Source organism: Alligator mississippiensis, chromosome 4 (genome assembly GCF_030867095.1).
Source record: "Alligator mississippiensis isolate rAllMis1 chromosome 4, rAllMis1, whole genome shotgun sequence".
NCBI lineage: Eukaryota > Metazoa > Chordata > Crocodylia > Alligatoridae > Alligator > Alligator mississippiensis.
The window spans coordinates 164,941,306-164,963,764 of NC_081827.1; the positions used below are offsets into that span (position 1 = coordinate 164,941,306).

Consider the following 22,459-nt stretch of genomic DNA (forward strand, 5'->3'; position numbering starts at 1 on the left):
ACATGTAGATGTGCCCCCTGTGTACTTAACTGACATGCAGATCATCAGTGTATAGCGTAATATAAGCCATAGGGGGAAGATATTGGCTCTAGAAATGTGATCAGCAGTATCCATGGGGCAAGTGCATGTACCTTTGAGTGCCCTGATGTCTCTTACTGGGGACTTAAAGGGCAGGGCTGCCTCACAACCCTGCCATGCCCTCTGTATTGATAATTTGTTGATGTGAGAATCTAACAGGAATGGAGGGTGGGCTGTGCAATATATATTTGCACTGTATAGCAGAGAAACCCTGTCGCTTTATGAGCAAGTAAGCAGTTCACTTGGTAGGAACTTGATTTTAGCTGAGAGACTGCAAAATTGTCTTCCTTAGGTTAGGATCACCTCTGGATATACTGGATGGTGTAGCTTTCCCTCCTCCCCCTGCCATTTGGAATATTAACCAGATTTAGAATTATTTAATCCATTGTTACCTGACCAGGTTCATCCCCCAAGCCAAGCTACAAGACAGCCTAAGCAAAATGGAAAAAACTGTGTTCTGACAAAGGAGAGAGAAGCAAATAGTGACCAGTACTTGTATTGTTCCTCATGCAGTCCTTTAGGAGAAAGGTATCTGAAGCAATGAGATAGTGGATGGTTACATTCTGGTGCTGTTTTCCTTCCCCACTTTGGGCTCTTAAAGATGTCCTTGACATACCATTGACACCACTCTTTTTATATATGCATAAACTTTGCCTATTTTAGTATTTCCTCACCTCACAAGTTGTAGGGGGATGTCCTTAATAGGCCACATATTTCAAGCCTCTTTACTAAATTTGCATCACATTAACATGGGCATCGTATTAACATATTAACATGGTTCTGAAAAGCATGGTTAAAGTGTGACTGGCAAGTTCCAGCAGTTGAAGCTCATGCTTTCCTCAGGATTTCTCAAAATTATGAAAATGTTTATTCTGTAGGGTTTATAATGCCAATTTAACCAGTGTTTAATGTTTTTATAACAAGCCTTATGACTGTACTTTCGAATCTGGTTGTCTCCTCATGCTTGCTAGACCCAAGCCTGTGGTTTACTTATACTAAGTTCTTTGTCCACATGCTTTTAGTCCTGTTTGTTGTCTACAAATAGGACTAAAAGGTATTTATTACAGCTGTATTATTTTCTGTAGTTGCAGGTTAAATTGCTATAATAGTAGTGTAATGTTGTGTGAACAAAGTTGCAGCTCCACAAATGTCTGCTTGGAACTTTTCCACGACAACTACTGAGGTAGTTGAGCTCTTGGAGCTTGGCAATAATTCTTTGGGGAGTGTAATTTGGAAAGTCATACCAACTCTTCCACATGAAGTTATTCATTTAGATGGATGCTCTGTATTTCTCTGTGTAAGCTATGAAAATATCTCAGTGAGAATCTAAAAGCTTTAGGGTCAAATCCAAACTGATCCCATAGGCACCTTAATGGAACTTAGATGCCTAAACTGTACCTATATGCAAAAGAGATTCATAGATTCATAGATGTTAGGGTCGGAAGGGACCTCAATAGATCATCGAGTCCGACTCCCTGCATAGACAGGAAAGAGTGCTGGGTCTAGGTGACCCCAGCTAGATGCATATCCAACCTCCTCTTGAAGACCCCCAGGGTAGGGGAGAGCACCACCTCCCTTGGGAGTCCATTCCAGACCCTGGCCACTCTGACTGTGAAGAAGTTCTTCCTAATGTCCAGTCTAAATCTGCTCTCTGCTAGCTTATGGCCATTATTTCTTGTAACCCCCGGGGGCGCCTTGGTGAATAAAACCTCACCAATTCCCTTCTGTGCCCCCGTGATGAACTTATAGGCAGCCACAAGGTCGCCTCTCAACCTTCTCTTGCGGAGGCTGAAAAGGTCCAGGTTCTCTAGTCTCTCCTCGTAGGGCTTGGTCTGCAAGCCCTTAACCATACGAGTAGCCCTTCTCTGGACCCTCTCCAGGTTATCCGTATCCGTCTTGAAGTGCGGTGCCCAGAATTGCACGCAGTACTCCAACTGCGGTCTGACCAGCACCCAATAGAGGGGAAGTATCACCTCTTTGGATCTATTCGTCATGCATCTGCTGATGCACAATAAAGTGCCATTAGCTTTTCTGATGGCTTCATCACACTGCCGACTCATGTTCATCTTGGAGTCCACTAGGACTCCAAGATCCCTTTCCACTTCCGTGCCACCCAGCTGGTCATTTCCCAGGCAGTAGGTGTGCTGGACATTTTTCCTCCCTAGGTGCAGCACTTTGCATTTCTCCTTGTTGAATTGCATTCTGTTGTTTTCTGCCCACTTGTCCAACCTATCCAGGTCTGCTTGCAGCTGTTCCCTGCCCTCCGTCGTGTCCACTTCTCCCCATAGCTTTGTGTCATCCGCAAACTTGGACAGAATACACTTCACTCCCTCGTCCAAGTCGCTGATGAAGACATTAAAGAGTATTGGTCCAAGGACCGAGCCCTGCGGGACCCCACTGCCCACACCCTTCCAGGTCGATACCGACCCATCCACCATGACTCTCTGGGTGCGACCCTCTAGCCAATTCGCCACCCACCGGACTCTGTAGTCATCCATGCTGACCCCATGGGGACCCAGCATGACCCCGCACTGCTCCTGACCCACGGAGACCCAGCATGACCCCACACTGCTCCCAGCCCATGGGGACCCACAATGGCCCCATACTCCTCTTGACCCACGGGGACCCAGCGCGACCCCACAAAGCTCCCAAACCATGGGGACCCGGCGCAACTCTGCGCTTCTCCAAACCACAGGGACCCAGCGGGACCCTGCACTGCTCCCTCTTCTGTGCCAGGGCTGGGCCTGTACCATATGCGTGTGGGACTCAGCTTTTGTCTAAGGTGTCCCTGTGTTGTGTTTAGTCTGTATGTGTGTGTAAGTAATAACTATATGTGATGTCTTCTCTGATTTATGACTGTGTCTGTCCTCTTCTGTGTGGTGTTTAAGAATATTTCTTCTTCTTCTATGGTTTATGTGTCTGACTTCTTCTGTGTTGTTTTTAATCTGTATGTGTTTGTAACTAAAATAATATCTCTTCTTCTTCTCTGATGTATGTGCCTGGCTTCTTGTGTCTTGTGCTTATTCTGCATGTGTGTGTAAGTATATAACATCTCTTCTTCTTCTTCTCTGTGTATGTGTGTGTAACGTCCATGGCTCCCGATTCAATTCGGACTCGGTGATTCAGCCTCCAAATCGCATCAGCGCCCAAAACTCTGCACACCCCTAGTTCAGAGCCATGAGGACAACTTGCTCATCATTTACGGCACCCCCTTCCCCGACCCCAGCCAGTCTCTCTCACCCCTGATACCTCCATTTCTATTTTCACCAACTGGCTTTCTTGCCTGCATTGCATGCCAGCCTCTGGCTTCTTTCCTGTTCCTTCCATCCAGGAAGAGCACACACAGCAACTGCAGGTGCTTCCTTAGCTTGATGAAGGGTTTTTTCAACCCATAAAGCTGGCATCCCAGGCAGCTAAGCTGAGCTTACCTGGAGCCTCACAACTCCACTGCAACCTGCAAGCCTCAGGCCTGTCAAAGACATGATGGGTCTGGGCTTTCCCCAGCCAGAACTGTGTGCGTGCATGCGGTGGCTGGAGGTTATGGCGCCTCCTATCTGCCTTTCACCAGGGAGATCCTCGGTCCTGGCATTTCCTGGGGCTGCCACGCCACCAGCAGTCCCACCGGGCCTCCTGACTCTGGCAGAGTGCAGTTTTAGTGGTCATGCCCAGGACCTGGGGCCTCCTCCTTCCCCAGAGCCCCAGCCCATACCTCCAAGTTTGTCCTGGCACGGGAGCTCAGCAGGGACACATTCTTGCCCTGCTGGCTGGTGATGCAGTGAGTGCCGCCTGCAGCTCAGAGAGCGGAGCATGAACTTCTGTGTTGTGTTTAGTCTGTATGTGTGTGTAAGTAATAACTCTATGTAATGTCGTCTTCTTCTCTGATTTATGACTGTGTCTGGCTTCTTCTGTGTGGTGTTTAAGAATAGTTCTTCTTCTATGATGCATGTGTCTGACTTCTTCTGTGTTGTTTTTAATCTGTATGTGTTTGTAACTAAAATAATATCTCTTCTTCTTCTCTGATGTATGTGCCTGGCTTCTTGCGTCTTGTGCTTATTCTGTATGTGTGTGTAAGTATATAATATCTCTTCTTCTTCTCTGTGTATGTATGTGAGTGTTTGTAATGTCCATGGCTCCTGATTCAATTCAGACTCAGTGATTCGGCCTCCAAATCGCATCAGCACCCAAAACTCTGCACACCCCTAGTTCAGAGCCATGAGGACAACTTGCTGGTCATTTACAGCACCAGTTGGTCTGACGAAAGGAGCCGGATCACGAGGTCGGGTTGCATGGTGTCAACGGAGGGCTGAGGTTTTCAGCACCCAGAATTGAGGTGGTACAGGGCACGCAGAGACCAGAACTGAGGAGAGGGAGCACATGGCCATTCACTCTACCATGTCCTCGCTGGTCAGGGACATCAGCTCCCAGTCACCCCTCTCTGGCCGCTCTTTCGTGGTGTGCTGGGCCACGTCCTGCGGCAAATCAGTGTCATCGTCTGGCCGCTGAAACCACACAATGATTGTGGGCTCACTGTCTTGGTGTGGAGGGGTGTCCCTGGAAATGTTGGCCATGTGTTTGGGCCTCAGGCTAGGCTCATCACAGCTTTCTGTTGTGCTGCTGGTTGTCTCTGACAGCTGCTGGTCCTGGGAGTCATCACCTCCCACCGTGTCATCACTCTGGATGCTGTTCTCCAGAGACCTGCTGGGCAAGCAGAGAGGGAGGGTTAGAAGTGTCTCAGGGGACAAGGTACCCAGATGCCCTCCAAGGCTCCAGGCAGGAGCTCAGGAGGGTTTTTGGGAAGGGCAGGGAGGGGCAGAGAGGGGCAGTGCCAGGAGACGGCCTTTGTGTGTGTAGCTGGGTGTGTCCCAGGCTGTGGGCAGGGACAGGGACAGATCCTGCTCTGCATGTGCTGGCAGCCCCACCGTAGAGGCTGAGATGGGCGATGGGCGAGGGCTGGTTCCTGGGGATGGGCTCAGAACGAGATGTCATGGCCATGTCAGGGCCTGGGTGGTCGGGGCAGGGCCAGTGGACACGTTTCCTGGAGGTCCCTCCTGCCCTTCCCACCCTGGTCTCAGCCCCAAGAGACGGACGCCCCCTGCCTCCCCGGTCTGCCCCCAGCCCTGCCCCATGGCTTCCACCTGTCCACTTCCTGCCAGCAGTAGCAGGTCAGGGTCAGGAACAGGCAGCTCCAGCACCCGAATTTGTGCACACGGTTCCTTTCCCTGCAAACATCGGGCATGTTGTTTGGCCTCAGGCTAGGCTCTTCAACACTTTTGATGGTGCTGCTGGTTGTCTTTGGCAGCTGTTGGTCCCAGGAGTCATAATTTCTCACTGTGTCGCGACTCTGGACACTGTCCTCCAGAAAGCTGCTGGGCGAGCAGAGAGGGAGGGTGAGAGGTGGGTCCAGGGACGGGGCACCCCGATGCCCTCCAAAGCCCCAGGTGGGAGCTCAGGAGGGTGTTTGGGAAGGGCAGGGAGGGGCAGTGCCAGGAGACTGGGCCCTGGTGTGTGCAGCTGGGTGTGCCCCAGGCTGTGTGCAGGGACAGGGACTGATCCTGCTCTGCATGGGCTGGCAGCCCCACCGGAGAGGCTGAGATGGGCGGTGGGCCAGGGGTGGTCCATGAGGATGGGCTCAGAGCGACATGTCGTGGCCATGTCAGGGCCTGGGTGGTCGGGGCAGGGCCAGTGGGCACGTTTCCTGGAGGAGGCCAGGCCGTGTGAAGGTCCCTCCTGCCCTTCTCAACCTGATCTCAGCCCCGGGACATGGACGCCCCCTGCCTCCCCCGTCTGCCCCCAACCCTGCCCAGCGGCTGCCACCTCTCCTCCTCCAGCCCGCAGCAGCAGGTCAGGGCCTCCCACAGGCAGCTCCAGCACCCACCCTGTTCCATCTCCAATATTGCTCGCGCCGCAGCCAGACTCTCTCCAGACACAACTGCAGCCCGCGCCGACCGGGGCCAACTGCCGCTTAGTGGCAGTTGGGGCATCGGTCTCCCCGGCAACTGCGTGCCAGGGCTTTGTGACGCAAGTGACTTGGCTGGTCATTGTGGCGCATTATGACATCAGAGATCCCTCAGCCAACCCCAGCCTTCCCTACGGCTCATTTGCATTCCCATGCCTGATTGGCTGAGATGCACCACGGGGTTTACCAGGGGAAGGGCAGCCACGATTCATGGAGAGCAAGTCAAGCCTGAGCAACTTGATTTCCTTGTGCAGCAAGGTGCCAGGCCCTGTGGATCGGGGGAGAGCGGTGGGCGTGAGAAACCTTGAGTCTAGCAAGGCTTGGGACGCGGTCTCCCAGGGTGTTGTCAGTAAGCTGAGGGAATGCAGGGCAGACAGAAGGACTTGTGGGTACTGGATACCCAAGGGGCTGGATTGTGAATGCCTCGAGGAGAATTTACACGTGCAGGCAGATGGCCTTTTAAAATGCTGTGTTGAGTATGTGGTACAGCATTTGGGTGAAAGAAATGCAAGTTGTTTCATTCGTGTATGAAAGGGGATGTGATGTCCTTGGCCAGGGGTCTCTGAATGTGAGCTGGGCCAGGACCTCCCCGGAAACACTCAGGGCTGACCCCCATTGGCCAATTGGTGAACAAGTGCTTTGTACCTAATACACCTGAATGATTCTTCACCCCCGTCTGAGTGGGAATTATGTTTCTGTGACATGGAAGTCTTCAGGGAACTGCACCCTAAGTGCAGCAGCGGCCCAGAGCCCCACAGCAGTGCGGGTGCACAGAGGACTTCCCGTACGGCACTGCTGGAAGGCAGGAGAACACTTCCAATTTCTGCAGACGTTTTCCCCATTGCTTTCCCCAGTGAAACATGGGTGAAAACCTTCCGCAGTAGCTCCTTAACAACAGTGGAGGCTCCAGCTGGCTCCTCATCTGGTGTGTCCTGGTCCTGACCCATCAGGGTGCCAAGGCTGAGCTAGATGCCAGGCAGCAAATGGGATGTCGGAGCTCCTTAGCAGCTGCTCGTAGTGCCCATCAGTACGCGGTGCGGATTGCCCAGTTTCTAAGGCCTCCTGCATCTCTTCCTGCAGCCCTTTGCTCTCGCTGCTCATGGAACTGGAGCGAGCTTCTCCTGGTGTGGCCCAGTCCTCGTGGCCCTGCTCCATGGATTTTATGGGTCTTTGCCATGCTGCTGCCTGTTGGAGAGGTCACGTGCTCGCAGCAAAGTGCTTGATGAAGCAGACGTTGTCTGGAAGTGGAAAGCAGGCTGGGCCCTTTGTCCCTGGCGTGGGGAGTAGGCTTTGGGCATGGAGCCCTGAAAGTGCCTGGAGTTGGGGCAGGGGGATGCCAGTATTGAACAGGTTGCAGTGACAGGGGTCAGGGTCTGAGGCCTGTGGGGGCCGGGGGTGGCTGGCAGGGGCAGTGGGGCTGGAGCAGTAAGGAAGAGATGGTGAGTAGCAGCCAGAAGTGTGAGGGAGAGTGTGTGTGGGCCTGTGCAGGATGAGGAGTAGGGGCAAGGATGGGTAATAGTGAGGTGGAGGGGTCACTCTAGGGTCAGGGTCACTGATGTTTAGGGGTCACACTGGGACGATGGGCTGTTTTTCTGGGAAAGCTGGGTCAGGGTTGTCTATGGAGGTTGGTGCAGTGGGGGCTGCTTGCTCTAGACCCCAAGTTTGGCTGTCTTTCTGGGGGTTGGGGGTTGTGGGCCTCTGGGCCTGTACCTGGCTGTCCCCAGGTGGGAAGGAGCAGGGGTTCATGGCAGACATGGTGGACAAGTGTATGCAGGGCTGGAAGTGTTGGCGTGTGGGCATGGGGGGGGAGAGGGCAGAAGAAATCAATAGCCTCAGGAATGAGGGGCGCTGCTGGGAGTGACACCAGTGCTACTCCTCTGCCCCCGACTTGCTTACCCTGGAACCAGGGCCCAAACCCCTGCTTAGGTGGGCATTAGGGTTGCCAACCCCCCTGGACTGGGTGGGAGTCTGCCAGAATCAGCTTTGATCTTGCAGTGACTATTGAATGCAATCTGGGAGCATGTGCTGCATCTCCGGGGTGCGCTGCATGGGGCCAGGGCCAGGGCCAGGGCCACATCTCTGTCCTGCAGGGGGATCTCCCAGGATAGCTCCAGCCAGCGTTGGCAACCCTTGTGGGAGTGCGGCTGTCGGGCACCAGCCAGTAGGGCTGTGCGAGGCTTCGGACAAAGCTTCGGATCCGGAGAAGCTTCCGACACTTTGGGGTCCGAAGCAGCACATCCGGGTTGAAGCGCTGGCCTTGTTAGGCTTCCTGAAGCTGTTCGGAGCCACCTCTGAGATCCGGCCATAGGGTATAATGGGGAAACAAGAAAATACCTATAACCTTGTTGGTTTTTGTCCAATTTGGATGAAATTTCCGGGGTGGTAGACTCTGCAGAGAGGAGGAAGCCTGCCAAATTTCAAAAAGATCTGTACAGGGTTTAGGGGGAACAGCACCCCAAATTCCTGAAAGCAATACTCATGTCATGTCCAGGTGTTACTACATAGCAGAGTGAAAACTCCAGGAGCGGTAGCCTATGCTGAGACCACAAAGCCTGACAAGTTTCAAGAAGATTGGTGCAGGGGCTTGGGGGGAATTCTATATGTGCCCTGGAGGGCGGGGGATGGGAGGGTGACACTAATTAGAGTGGATCCAAGAGCTGCTCTAATTAAAGTACCATTACATGTCCTGTATCGGTGTCCCCGCATTTAAAAATGATGGCAGGGGCATTTGAACTAAATGTCATTACATGAGCTTTAGTTCAAGCACCATCACTATCATTTTAAAGTGTAGGAACTTTTACACACAAGACGCAAGATGCTGCTGGAGCGCAGCAATTGCCACATTCCAGCAGACTTGATTAATCAAGCAGATTAATTGAGTCTGATCCGGCGCACTGGAGTTTCAGCATGTTGGAGCAGCCTTGGTGCTCATATATAGGTGGCCCATGTGTCTACTCATGTGTCCCTATTAGGCTGGAGTAAACTAATTTACTTCACATAAGGATAGTACTTGTAAACAGAAGTACTATCCTGCTGCAAAGTAAACAACTCCATAGCAGTTGGAGTATACACACTACCCTGGCTGGTTGGAACATGAGGGTTCTTCCATGCAGAATCTGCTTGCTAACTAGCGCCAAACTGGAGGATCCTGGTGCCCCAGCCAGCCTCTCTGCAGCACACTGTGCTGGGTCAGAGCAGCCCTGGGCTGGCAGACTAATTGCCCAGTCCTGCTGCTAGCCAGTACTGCTTCAAGCTGACTTAATATGCTGTGCTCCCAGGCATACATATACATGTGTGCCCAGGAGCAATAAAACCTAAACAATAAGCCCTGGAGTTTATTCACATACATTGATATGTACATGTAGATGCACCCAGATTGATCTTGATTGATCTTACTTCAGCAGCCACGAAACTTATTAGGCCCTTTCATGTTGGACTGTAAAGCTGTCTAGGCATCTAAGCTTGGATCTCATCACATATGCAGAAGTAATTAGTTTGCCATGGGCCCAATTCCCACCTAAGCTCTACTGTGATTGTAGATTGGTTCTGAGAGGACCTAAACTGTGCAGAGTTCATGGAGTGGTCTAATTCAACAGGTATTCTTGGAACCCCCGTAACTCCTACTGATGGTGTAGAACTGAGCACAAACTGCGCCACTCATGTTTGTTCTCTTTCAGCAATGCAACCAGAGTACTAGATGGAGGTGGCCAACCTTTTATGTGGTGGTCTAGTGGTTAGGGCAATTGCCCAAGGGAGTGATGTGGATACTAGGGCCCTCCTCAGCCTGAAGGAATTTGATTCCTCATTTGTCACCTCCCAAGACAACATCCTAACCAGCAGGCTGTAATAGAGTATGAGAGAGGACACCCTCCTCCCCTCCTATTAAAGCTGGGCCACAGGGGAGTGTAACAAAACCTGGGGAAGGTGATCCTTCCACCTCTTACCTTCAGTCCTGCTGCCCTACCCCACCTGGAAACCTCCCAGTCTCACTTTCCTGCAATGCCATGCTGAAGGAAAACAAAAGTGAGTTTGGGAGATGTCTTATGCCTGCCTGAAGCAGAGGGTAGAAGGGGTCTAATCACCTGGCAGGGCTCTCAGCATCTGTCTGCAGGTTTCTGTCCTGGTTGTCACTAGTCTTTGGAGCCCAGCCTGTTGCAGGCCCCAGCTGCCCTAAACCTAGTTCCAGGGCTTCTCAGCTACTTTTTTCTCTTTGTCCATTGTCCTTGTGTTCCCAGGTGTTCCCAGGCTTCTGCCCCCCCGGGCTAGAACTTGGGACATTGTTGTGGTGGTTTTAGCAATGGAAAGGAGCAAGGTTAGTCATATATTGTAATACATCCACATTTATCAATGTCAATATACCTATCTAGTTTGGGCCTGCAGAGCCATTGTGTCTGGTGCACAGATCTGGGGATCTTCAGCAATCTTTTGGCATTGGGGAACTTTGGTGGCATTCCATAGGTGGGCAGCTTACCACCCCCCCTCCCCGCCCCGCCCCGCCCCGCCCCGCCCCCCCATGTCCAAGCAGCAGGGCGAGGCAGTAATGGTGGCACCACAACACAATAGTGGTTGTGTTACAGCACCTGCCTGTTCAGCAAATGGTGCTAAAGAATCGCTTAAGCTCACCTAACATAGAGTGAACATGGAATACATGGCACACCAATTCAACTTAAGTAAAATCAATTTTTTTATTAATACAACAGATGTTATATTGGTAATTTTGATACAGAGAGAGAGAGAGAAAAACATTTAGACCAACGGTCTCACGCAATTTAAAATGTTATTCCACCACAGGTTCTGATGGCCAATTAACAGTCCTGAAAGTAAAAGGTGGTCATCTAGGTGGTCTTCTGGCTGGCATGGTCTAGATGATGTTAAATAGGTAACACTTACCTTCTTTGTTGCCTCCTTTTATGCTTTTTGTTTAACTTCATTCCTCTAATAACTCTTCGTTCCCTGGTACTGTTGATTGGTTTCCCTGTGGTCATTTCATAGATTTCATAGACATTAGGGCTGGAAGGGACCTTGGAAGATCATCGAGTCCAGCCCCCTGCCCAAAGGGCAGGAAGTCAGCTGGGGTCATAGGATCCCAGCAAGATAAGCATCCAGTTTGCTCCTGAAGGTGTTCAATGTAGGTGCTTGAACCAGCTCCGGTGGCAGGCTGTTCCAGACCTTGGGGGCTCGGACAGTAAAGAAATTCTTCCTTATGTCCAACCTGAAACAGTCTTGTCGTAGTTAATGACCGTTCGACCTAGTCGTCATCCCTTGGGGTGCTCTGGTGAACAAACGTTCCCCCAGATACTGGTGGTCACCCCTGATAAACTTATAGGTGGCCATCAGATCACCCCTAAGCCTGCGCTTTTCCAGGCTAAAGAGCCCCAGGGCTCTCAGCCTGTCATCGTAGGGTCTGCTTCCCTGACCTCTGATCATGCACGTGGCTCTTCTCTGGACTCTCTCAAGCTTCTCCACATCCTTTTTGAATTGTGGAGCCCAAAACTGGATGCAGTACTCCAGCTGCGGCCTCACTAGGGCCGAGTACAAAGGGGAAAATGACGTCCCGGGATTTGCTTGAGAAGCATCTATGGATGCAAGCCAGCGTTTTGGTTGCTTTACTAGCCACAGCATCGCACTGCAGGCTCATATTCATCTTGTGGTCAACGATGACCCCCAAGTCTCTTTCTTGCATAGTGCTAGCCAACATAGCACTGCCGAGCCTATAAGGATGCTGCGGGTTTTTCTTCCCAAGGTGGAGAACCTTGCATTTATCGGCGTTGAACACCATCAGATTCTCGTCCGCCCACTTGCTGAGCCTGTCCAGGTCAGCCTGGATCACCCACCTGTCTTCTGGTGTGGATGCTTTGCCCCAAAGTTTGGTGTCATCGGCGAACTTGGCCAGTCCGCTTCTGACTCCAGTGTCCACATCATTAATGAAGATGTTGAACAGTATGGGTCCAAGGACAGAGCCTTGGGGGACCCCACTGGTCACAGGACACCACGATGAGTGACTTCCATCTATTACTACCCTCTGGGTCCGACCCCGGAGCCAATTTTCCAGCCAGTGGATTGTGGAGGACCCAAGGCGACAATTGGACAGTTTCTCCAAGAGGCGATCATGGGAAACCAGATCGAAGGCTTTTTTGAAGTCAAGATATATGACATCAATCTCTTCTCCCTTGTCCAGGTGATAGGTCATCTGGTCGTAGAAGGAAATGAGATTGGTCAAGCAAGACCTACCCGCGACAAACCCGGCTATCCCTTAAGATGTTGGCGTCGGCCAGTCCATTAAGGATGGCCTCTTTAATAAACTTTTCTAAGATCTTCCCCAGGATAGAGGTCAGGCTAATGGGCCTATAGTTAGCCGGATCCACTTTCCTCCCTTTCTTGAAGATAGGCACCACATTGGCCTTCTTCCAGTCTTTGGGCACTACACCAGAGCGCCAAGAGTTTTCAAAGATCCGTGCTAGAGGCTGGGCTATGATGCTCGCCAGCTCCTTGAGTACCCTGGGGTGAAGATTGTCAGGGCCGGCTGACTTGAAGGTATCCAGCTTCTCAAGATGTTCCTTCACGGAGTCAGCATCAATGTCATCATACTGTTTATGTTCTATCCTGTCAGCATATTCCTTTGTTCCAACAAGTTCATCACATCTTAATTTGGTTCTGCTCCCGGCCTTTTAATTTGGTCCATCTACCAAAACTAGAAATCCCAAGGGCTCTGCCATTGGGTACTGTCCAATTGGTTCCCTCTTATCCCCTTTCATTAACATATCCAAGCATCCTATCCCTCTGATTCAATTGGTTAGTGCCAAGTTCAGTTAATTTAAGATAGTAAAAAGGCTCACATTCCACATGCCTATGCTGATAACACTAGAACATAAGCTGCCATCTCATACTGATAGTTCAAGAACATAAGGTGGAAGCAAGCCCAAGGCCATAGTTGACAATGTAGATACAATGCAAGAAGTTCAAATAATAGTATTAGTCACAATTCAAGCAGGTCCAAATAAGGCTAAATATAATAATCTAACCTAACAGCTGGGTCACAAGTGTTGGCCCACCTTAGACAAGTTGTGTTGTTTTAGCCTACCACCTGAAAACATTGGTGATCACTGATATGGAGAATTAAAGACAAATGTAGTTCTAAGCCCCCAGAACTCTAGAGTCCCTAACCTTGAGAGTGTTATAAATTCACATAAGGATCTGAATTTTGGATGATGCACCTATCCATATAAATGTGAATCTGAATACAGCTGTCAAAATTCCCAAACTGAAGTTGGATCCAAATTTTGTAAGTGGCATCCTTGTTTAGAAAGACTGAATCAAAAACCTCGATTCTGAACCCATTTGGGGGCTTTTGAAAATTGGAACCAGTTCTAAGCCTGATGTCTTGAGTTGACCCCAGGGAAGAGCCGAACCAAAAAGATTTTACTCTAATCAACACAACACTGCATCAGACAGTACAAAGAGCGCAGGGCTATGTATAGTGCAGTAATGGGTCAGAAAGCCTGGGGGTCCCAGATGCCAGTGATAGAAGGTCTGTCTCTCTGCAGTTTCACTCCACACAGCTCAATCTCTGCTGCTGCAATGTTCAGCTCTTTGTCTTGGAAGGAGGAAACCAGCTCATCATCCAGCCTGAATGTTTCTGGGTTAGAATGGACATTTTGCATGCAGACAGCAAAGACCTTTGAAAAGAAAATGTAAAACTAAATTTTAATCAAGAGGAGTGTGTGTGTGTGTGTGTGTGTGTGTGTGTGTGTGTGTGTAGGGGGGAATGGTGGGTGGGTGAGGGAAAGAACATAGGTGAACAGAACCAGCAAGTTTCCACATGATGGGACAGTGTGTAGTATTAGTTAAAGCACACATTTGAAAGATATCGTCCCATCCTCTCTTAGACTCAGTGAGGAAATATCCCTAGCATCTTGATCTCAAGAGAGTCCAGAGGAGAGCCACACAAATGATTAGAGGAGAAGAGAGCAGGCCTTATGAGGAGAGACAGAGAGACATAAGACTGTTCAGCCTGGAAAAGCATAGGTTCAGGGGTGACTTGGTGGCAGCCTATAAGTATATAAGGAGTGTGCACCAGGAACTGGGAGAACATCTGTTCACCAGGGCACCCCATGGGAAGACTAGATCCAACAGTCACAAACTCTTGGAAGACCATTTTAGGCTGGACATAAGGAAAAACTTGTTTACTGTCCAAGTCCCCAGGGCCTGGAATAGACTCCCCACAGAGATGGCGTAGGCATCTACTCTGGATTCCTTTTAAGAAACACTTGGATGCCTATCTTGCTGGGATCATTTGACCCCTGCTGACTGCCTGCCTTTTAGGCGGGGGGCCGACCCGATGATCTTGCGAGGTCCCTTCCAGCCCTAACGTCTATGAAATCTTTTGAATATTACATGTCCAAAGTAGTTGCTGAGAATTCCCTAGCAACTCCTCCAGATTTGGAGGAGTTAACAGCATAATCCTGGCCAAATATCACTTTGGGCCACAGTTGAGCAAATTAGTTTTCTAATGTAGTTGGCAGTTCAAATAAATACCTAAATAAAATAAAATGAAGAACTTTGAGATCCCCAGAATCTAAGCTTTAAGAGCAATGAAAGTTAATATTCTCATCTGTCCCAGACATGAGATCTTAAATTTCTGTTTATAATAAAAATAGATGTAGACTTTGTTGCCTCTTTTCCTGCCCCCTCCCTTTATGTTCTTTATCATGTATTCTCAAACTGTTTTTCCTCCTAATTTTAATGCCCATGTACCTGTAGCCTTTAGAAATACAAGCAGTATTACCTTTGAGGAATTTTCTCACCATTCGCAGTACTTTTGATATTATGGTGCTTTCCACACACTCCAGGAGCAACAACTGATCTACAGTCAGTTCTGGAAAGGAGACAATGTGAGAAAATGATTCTGATGTAAGCATAACAAAAGCTGAACATTTTGGGCTGAGGCTGGAGGAGGGGGAATATGAAGTACCAACCCTCATGTTCAACTATTAGCACTTCTGGTGCTGCAGAGGTTTGGAAGCAGGGTCTTTGAGAAGCTGCACCCTGATGCTTCAGCTTTTCTCTTGGGATATAGTGCATCTCACTGCAAATACCATCATGCTATACCCCTTGTGTAGCACACCCAGGATCACAAAAGTGCAGGCTTCCTGGATTCACTGCAGAGATTGTTTAGTTAGAAGCCTCTTAATAAATCCAAGAAGGCTCTTATGTGGATGGGCATTAGGGAGAACTAATTTCCTATACCTGTCACATTGAAGACTACCTCAGAGTGGACATTTCCCAAGCACCATGCACTAGATGTACAGTGATATTTTTACTCATTAATATTGAGCTACATTTCTCTTCAAGTCTCCTTGGCCACAGTCACCTAATGTGGCACCTGCATGAGGAACTCTAGCTTGGAAAGATCTTCTTTTGAAGCCCCTTTTTACCGGTGGAAAAAAAAAACCCTAAATCTTGCAACTCAGCTTTACAATTCAGAGCTTGGAGGAAGAAGAGAGCTGACTCAGCAAAATCAGAAAAGCAGTCCTATGAGTGAGCTTTGATTTTCAGGAGCTCGAGCCAGATGTTTCTTCCGAAGTCTTCTGAGTTTGGGATCTCAGTATCCTGCACATCTCCACTATTTTTGTCACTGAATTGTTCCATCTATGAGTTAAAAGAGAAAGAAACACAGAGCTCATGGCTAAGGTCTATTGAGATGCATGCTGTATCTCTTCATTTACCAGTACTTGACCTGCACACACCTGGTGTGTAGTTTGGCATCTAGGAGATTTTGGTTATTAAGTAGCTCTTTATATCCCAAGTTACTTGATATAATTAGGTCTGTTGTGAAATGTTACAATTTCCTTCCTGGACAGGGCTTTATTAAAGAAGGATATTAGACTAGGTCAATGTTGGTCTGACATTTATAATCTAGGCTTGCCAGTTTCCCTTGTATACCAAGTATTCAAAAGATGCTAACACATCCAGTTCTTTTTCTTTTCCTCCAATAATGGAGGTAGTAGGGTTCTCAAATATACAACAGTATACCACATAGAAAAATAAATATTGCCACTCTGTGCTATTAGTAAAGAAAAGATGGGGTGGAATATCTCTGTTTACTGAACCATTTATCAGTAGGGATCCGGGTTTTCCATTTCCCATGGGAAAAGGGAGAAAACATGGATTTCCCCCTTTACCCAAGAAAAACGCGGATTTCTCATTTTAATGGAGAAACCCATGGATTTTGCAGTTTTGCAAAGAGTTCTCTACAGGCTGGCAGAGTTTCAGTCTGCAGGGGGCTGGGAGGGAGCGAGAGGAGGGCAGTCAGGTAGGGGGTGCATGGCACATGTATGTGCACATGGCTTCCAGGTAGCCTGTAGAGCAGCTCCCACAGGTAAGTGGTGAGGGGGGGATTGGGGCCCCCACAGAGGGGGAGAGAGGGATGGAGGGGGGGAGTTGGGCAGGGCTGGGGCTAGGGCTGCTGCCCAATCAGGCAATGCATGAGGCTTGGGGCCTGGGCTGAAGGGCCCCAGCAGGGAGCAGGGTTATGCTCCTCACTGCTGCCACGCAGGCAGGGGATGTGTTGCCAGGGCAGTGCAGAGCTCACAGCAGGAATGAGCTTCCCCACGTGGCCCCGCTTCATGCTGACATGCTGGGTTCCACCTGCTGGGCTGAGGAGGTGCCAGGGGAGGGCAGCAGGGTGGGAGCCGGAGCCCGCAGCAGGCAGGCAATGCCGTGGGGAGCTGGGCTCTGCTCTGCTGCTGCAGCTGCTGCTTCCTGCCACTGGGGGCCCCCTCAGCAGGGCTGGGAGGCAGGGGGCTGTGGGTGAGGGGCGAGGGGCACCAGCATGGCTGTGGGGTCTGTGGTGGGGAGTGAGGGGCATGAGCAGGGCCAGGAGGCCTTGGGGGGGAGGGGGAAGTGAGGGGCACCAGCAGGGCCAGGGGGCTGTGGCAAGGCATGAGGGGCCTTTCATTTTAATCACAGATTTTGGGGGTTTATCAGATAATTTGTTTATCAGCCAAAATTTAGGGAGTTGTTTGGTATGTGCCTAGCTGCATAATAAAATCCCCTGGGAGGCCAGCAGATTAAGGTTTTAAGTACACATGGATTTTTTTTTCTCAGTGTCTTCTACTTCTGATATGGAGTAGACACTCACTGTGAATTCTCTTCAGTGATTTATTTTATTCTACTAGTTTTTTAAACCCTTAAGTTGTATCTTTTGATGCCAGAAACTCTTGAGAAAAAGCCCTCTCCATTACTTTTCCCCCCTTTTTTCCAGTTGGAAGGATATCAAATCACATGCCAAATCACATTGTACCTTTCCCCCAAAAACTAGCCCTCCAAAATTGGGGTATATGTCTTAAGATGGGAAGCTGATTTTCTGCTGGAATAGAAGCACAGTGATGCTGTAAATGGTTGCTGATTCTTTTTCTTCTCTCTCCCCCCAGCTGGCAAATGGAGGGAGGAGCACAGTTTAGTTTTCAGTAACATCTGCAGGTTCACAGTCACTGCCAAATTGGCGGTACCTTTTGGTCGAGCAGTCAAGAGCCACTGCCAATCAGGTAGCAACTGTGAGATGGTTAAACTGGTAGCTTTTGCCTGAACAAATGGAGGCAAGTGAGCTGATGATTAAGCTCTGTCCATGCTCTATGGAGTCATAATTCTGGAAAATATCCTTTTCCCAACATTCTGTCTTTCCAGAAGTAGGATTTGAATCTTGTTTGGAGGTGTTTGGTATACACAAAAATACAGTATTTCCCAGGTTGTTATACTGTGAGTCAGAAAACGTGTCCCATATTATCCAATGGATGGATATTACTCCTAATCTCAGTATTTTTTGACCTTTCAGGTTGCAAACAGAAATATACTATTTCTAGGCAACCGGTAGCCATGATTTTCTTTTTACAAGAAACATAATAGTGACCCACCTTAAGTGGGGCCTTTATGGAATATTTTTTTCATGTATGTAAAGTGCCTTGATGTTATGGCTGCAAAGTGCTATAAAAGAACAATGAATTATCACTTAAGGTGGCCAGATGTCAGTCAATGATTATATAAGCAGCCTTTACCATGTCACTTAATTCCTCTACAAGGTTTAAACATATATATTTATATATTAAAACTAGCAAATTGTCTGTCAAGAATGACAGAGGGGAAGGGGACATGCAGGGATGGACTCTCCATTCCCCCCTCCCCCCGGCTCCTTGTTCAGGCCCGCACCTCCCCTCCCCCCACCGCTGTGTGGGGCCCAGGGCTGCTCCTTCCCTGTCCCTCCCCCCGTATCAGGCCCGAGTCCGCTCCCCCCCTCCCCCTGCTGCATCAGTCCTGGGCCCGCTCCTCCCTCCCCACTGCCACGTTGGCCCCAGGGCCACTCCCCCTCTCCCCACCACTTGGGGTCCGGGCCCACTCCACCTGCCACCACTGCCACCTCCAAGGAGCAAGGGTTGGGGGGGATGAGGTCAGTGCTGCTGACCTTACTCCCCCCACTCTGTCCCCACCATCATGGCAACACTAGTCACTGCATCCTGTCCCAAACGCTCTTGGAGCACTCTGATTGGTTGTTTCAGACAACTAATCAGAGTGTGAATAAAGTGTTACAGACAGACAGACTAAGGCTTTATATATATAAAATGTAGGTGGGGGCTCAGGTGCAGAGATGCAAATGAGGTATAGTAGAGACATCCCAAACAACCGACATTAAGTATTTCACTTACAGTCAGCAGTCTTGAAGTCGTATACTATTGGAATAATAACAAAGAAAATGTACTTTTGTATACAGTGAAGAAAGAGGATGTTCTTTTTCCAGAGGCCTCCTACCATGCAATAGCATTTTATCTCCAATTATCCTTCTTATACAGTTGGGAAGGAAGGGGGAGTGACACAATGCAATTCAGAATCACACAGGAAGTTTGACAGAGGAGTGACTTAAACTTCCTCACTTAGAGGAGGGACTTGTCAAGTCCTGTATTAGTGCCCTAACCACTCCTCCCATCCCTTTTTTCATTCTTTTGTCTCTGACTCTTAGACCTAATTCTATTAGCAACTATACTGAAAAACAGTAACAAGGAATAAAAAAGAAGGAAAGAGATCACATGTGAAAATAGGTATGAATGTTGGGTAGCAGAGTTGAGAAAAGCTGGAAGTGCTAACGTAGATATGTAGCAGAAAGCCCCTTTTTCCTCTTGCCTGCATTTGCTCTCCCCTCTTTGGATATGTTTCTCTTTTTCTACCTTTTCTTCCTTCCTCTCTCTTTCACTTTAAGATAAGGAATTGTGTTTTAAAATTTGCGTGTGTGCATTTTGTATTTCCCCTTGTAGTTTGGTATTTTTATCTATTTGTGTGCCATGGCATTTGTAGCTTATATTTTATACTCCTCACCTTTCAACTTTTAACTAAATGTGTTTAGTTTCATAAGTAAGTTATACATTGTAACAATGTTAATAAGGGCAGGAATCAAACTGCCCTTCCCTGTATCAGGCTGGCCCCTGAAAAAGCGAGTGAATCAGTGATTGAATGTGTAACACTGTAGCAGCAGGCAGCAATTAACACCTGGAAGCTGCAGATCAGCCAAGGGAAGAACTCACTAGAAGACGATGTAACAACCGGGAAATCTCTAAACCTCACTGATCAAGGGCTAGAAGCCCTGGCCTGAGTTAATCAACGCCGGGGACCAACTTTTGGGCTGAGTATCTCCAGATCAACCGCTCCCAAAGCCCTATTCAAAATTCATCAACGGACTCCCAACCCTGCACCTACATGCGGATGACCTTTGGGGCTGACAGATGCCGTCCAGTAGCCACCGAGGGGGGGAAGTCCCACGAGGGTCAATGACCCCTGGATTGGGCAAACCTGAAAACTGGGGAGTCACCAAAGTCTGCCAAGGACAGATAAAGGCAGTGAAAAGTGACCCTCAGTGGCGCCTCTTGATCTCCAACTCGACCAGACCTGTCCAGCCAGAAGGACCAGCTGGCGACCCCCTTCTGGAAGATAACACCACGCTGAAAGAAGCCTCAACGACAGACTCCAGTGCTTGTAGGATAGGTATACCTGACTCTGTAGCCTTCTACTGTGTGTGTGTGTGGGGGGGACCAGCCCCAAGGTTTATGATTACAGTGTTTCAATCCGCCTAATAAACTAGAATTTTAAGGATCCTGAGTTGGACATTTGTAGCCAACAGATATAATTAATGAGCTGCAGATGGGAACCTCCAGATTAGGCAGGGGTTCACCTTTCCCACTTTAAATATCTCTGTCACTAGGGGTGTGTAGAGAAATTAAATTTTTTGCCCTATGAGGACCCTGAAAGTGCTTTACAGCCATAACGTAACAAACATTCACAGTTGCAAAGTGCTTTTAAAATAGCCGATTGTGCAAAAATGTAACCCTCATCTGATGAGCTATCAGATGAAGGCACTGTAGGGCAGAGCACCTTAGTGTATACAGGTTTGCAGTAAGGGTTACTTTTGGGGGTTTCTGCCTGCATCTCATGTGCCTTTGTGCACATGGGATGTGCTTTAGCCTCAAGCTGGAGGAGCTTGGCTCCTCTGCCTGCTTTAGCGCTGGGCCACCCACACCCCTGCCCCCAGGCTGTCATTGACAGCCTTTCACCCCACCCCACCACAGCCTGGCCAGTGGGAGGGAAAGGAAGATGGTGTCTGTCCCTTCAGTGCCCCGGGACTGACCAAGGGAACCAGCAGGCATCTAGCCTGGGCATGCTGCGGGAGAAAGGGGTGCCCTGGAACCAACTGGGGAGGCTGGCAGGCAGCCTGGGCATGCTGTGGGTGAGAGGGGTCTCTCCCTGAGTTATGTTTGGGACCAAACAGGGGACCTGGGAGGGAGGCAGATGTCTTCTTGGAGGTTTCAAAGTTAGGATTCTATATATGCACGTTTTTCCTTATACCGTGAGCCTTGGTGATTTGATTAAATATCACACAAAATTGTTTACCAATGGAGCTGCTGCACCCCTTCAAACCTGGAAGTAGAAGAGATGCATGTGCTGATTAAGGTGAGTTGAAATCAGATGCCTACAGATGAGTTACAGTTTCTGTTTCTAAACTGTTATGGCTGGAAAAGGACTAGCTACAAGGCCAGAGTGTTCAACAGTGCTTAGTAACAAGAGCCTCCTGCTTGAGAGAGCACTAGATGCTGTGCAGTTTTGAACATCTCGCCACTTCATTGTATCGCTTGAAAGGGAGCCAAACACTTCTATCAATGTGGCCTCAGAGGATTTGCTTCAATAATGGGATCCCATTAATCTGGAAGGCATACTTTAAGAAGATATATGACCCTTTCATTACCTTTGTTTCTAACATCATTTCCCATTGCAACAGGGTGTTAAGATAGAAACCCTGTTACTTGGAGAAAAGTCATGGGATGCGGGTAGCCAAAGGGGATGGGGTCACAAAAAGGATGAGGTCGGCATCCGACCGAGCCCAGCTGAATAGGATCAGCACACCGGGTGGAGATAAGGGAAATGAAAGTGGCCACCACGCTTAAAAGGCAGGTGGTGAGGGACAGAACCTTGCCCTCTGGGCACTTGGAGAAAGAGAGGAATACAAGGTAGATGACGAGCAGAACAGGAACACGTAGCCTGCGGGCCAACGGCTGACTGGTGAGCAGCGGGGTACTTACCCAAGGGGCTGCAGCCGACACGGGTGAGTGAAGGCAGGTCCAGGGACCCTGGAGGACAAATGTTGGAAAAGGGAATTAGGGGGAGGAAGCCACGAGAGGCTTGGCAGAGCATGGTGGTGACTTGTTTGCACCTGGACAGGGCCTGCAGTCCAACAACTTGGACAAGCAGGCAGCCAGGAATGCAGGCAGTCAAGTCCTTCTTGGATGGTTTTCCAGAACGCTCCTTATCTGCTTGCCTGATTCTCAGCGTGCACAATAGTCCCTCCCCATTCATTCCTTCCTTTTTTTTTCAGCACCTTTAGGCATGCTGAAAAAAATGCAGACTACATAGGAAGCCTGAGAATGATGCCTGGACAGATAGGATTGTCAGTGCCATCAGTACTTGTGCAGTGTGGTTGCGGGAAATAGCAAGACAGGCACACCGAGTGTGTGACCAATTGTTTCTAGGGCAACGCAGTAGGAGGTATTCATGAGAAAGGGAGAGAAAAGGGTGGTCAAGCTTGGAAACAGAAAAGCAGTGTTGCTTATGTGGTATAATTGCTTATAATTACTGGTGATCCCCTGTGCTTGTAGAAAAGGTCTTCAAAAGTAATGCAACTCATTGCATATTGCCTGCTTCTTGCTAATGCTTACCTTGAAGAATCAGTAATGGTTAGTTTCTTTAAATTATGGTTCATAAATCTGTAAAGGCTAATTAGAGGTGCACCGATACATCAGTCTGATATTGGATCAGCACCAATATAAAGAAAATGACTGTATCGGAAATTGGCCTGATGCGCATGCACACAGCTGCAGCGCAGCACGTAGGTGG

The 22,459-nt window shown here is 49.1% G+C and overlaps 1 long non-coding RNA gene across 2 annotated transcripts; it reads right to left on the bottom strand.

The window, feature by feature from the left end:
• Positions 1-10,694: 10,694 nt before the first annotated feature.
• LOC109281966 (uncharacterized) lies at positions 10,695-18,935 on the bottom strand. 2 transcript variants are annotated; one of them, XR_002088798.2, is made up of 4 exons: positions 18,733-18,935; positions 15,010-15,682; positions 14,820-14,909; positions 10,695-13,710 (listed from the first exon to the last, which is right to left on the bottom strand). It is a non-coding gene; the product is annotated as an uncharacterized LOC109281966 (long non-coding RNA). The 2 variants fall into 2 exon arrangements; XR_002088797.2 differs by having other exon boundaries at positions 14,820-15,682.
• Positions 18,936-22,459: the final 3,524 nt, after the last annotated feature.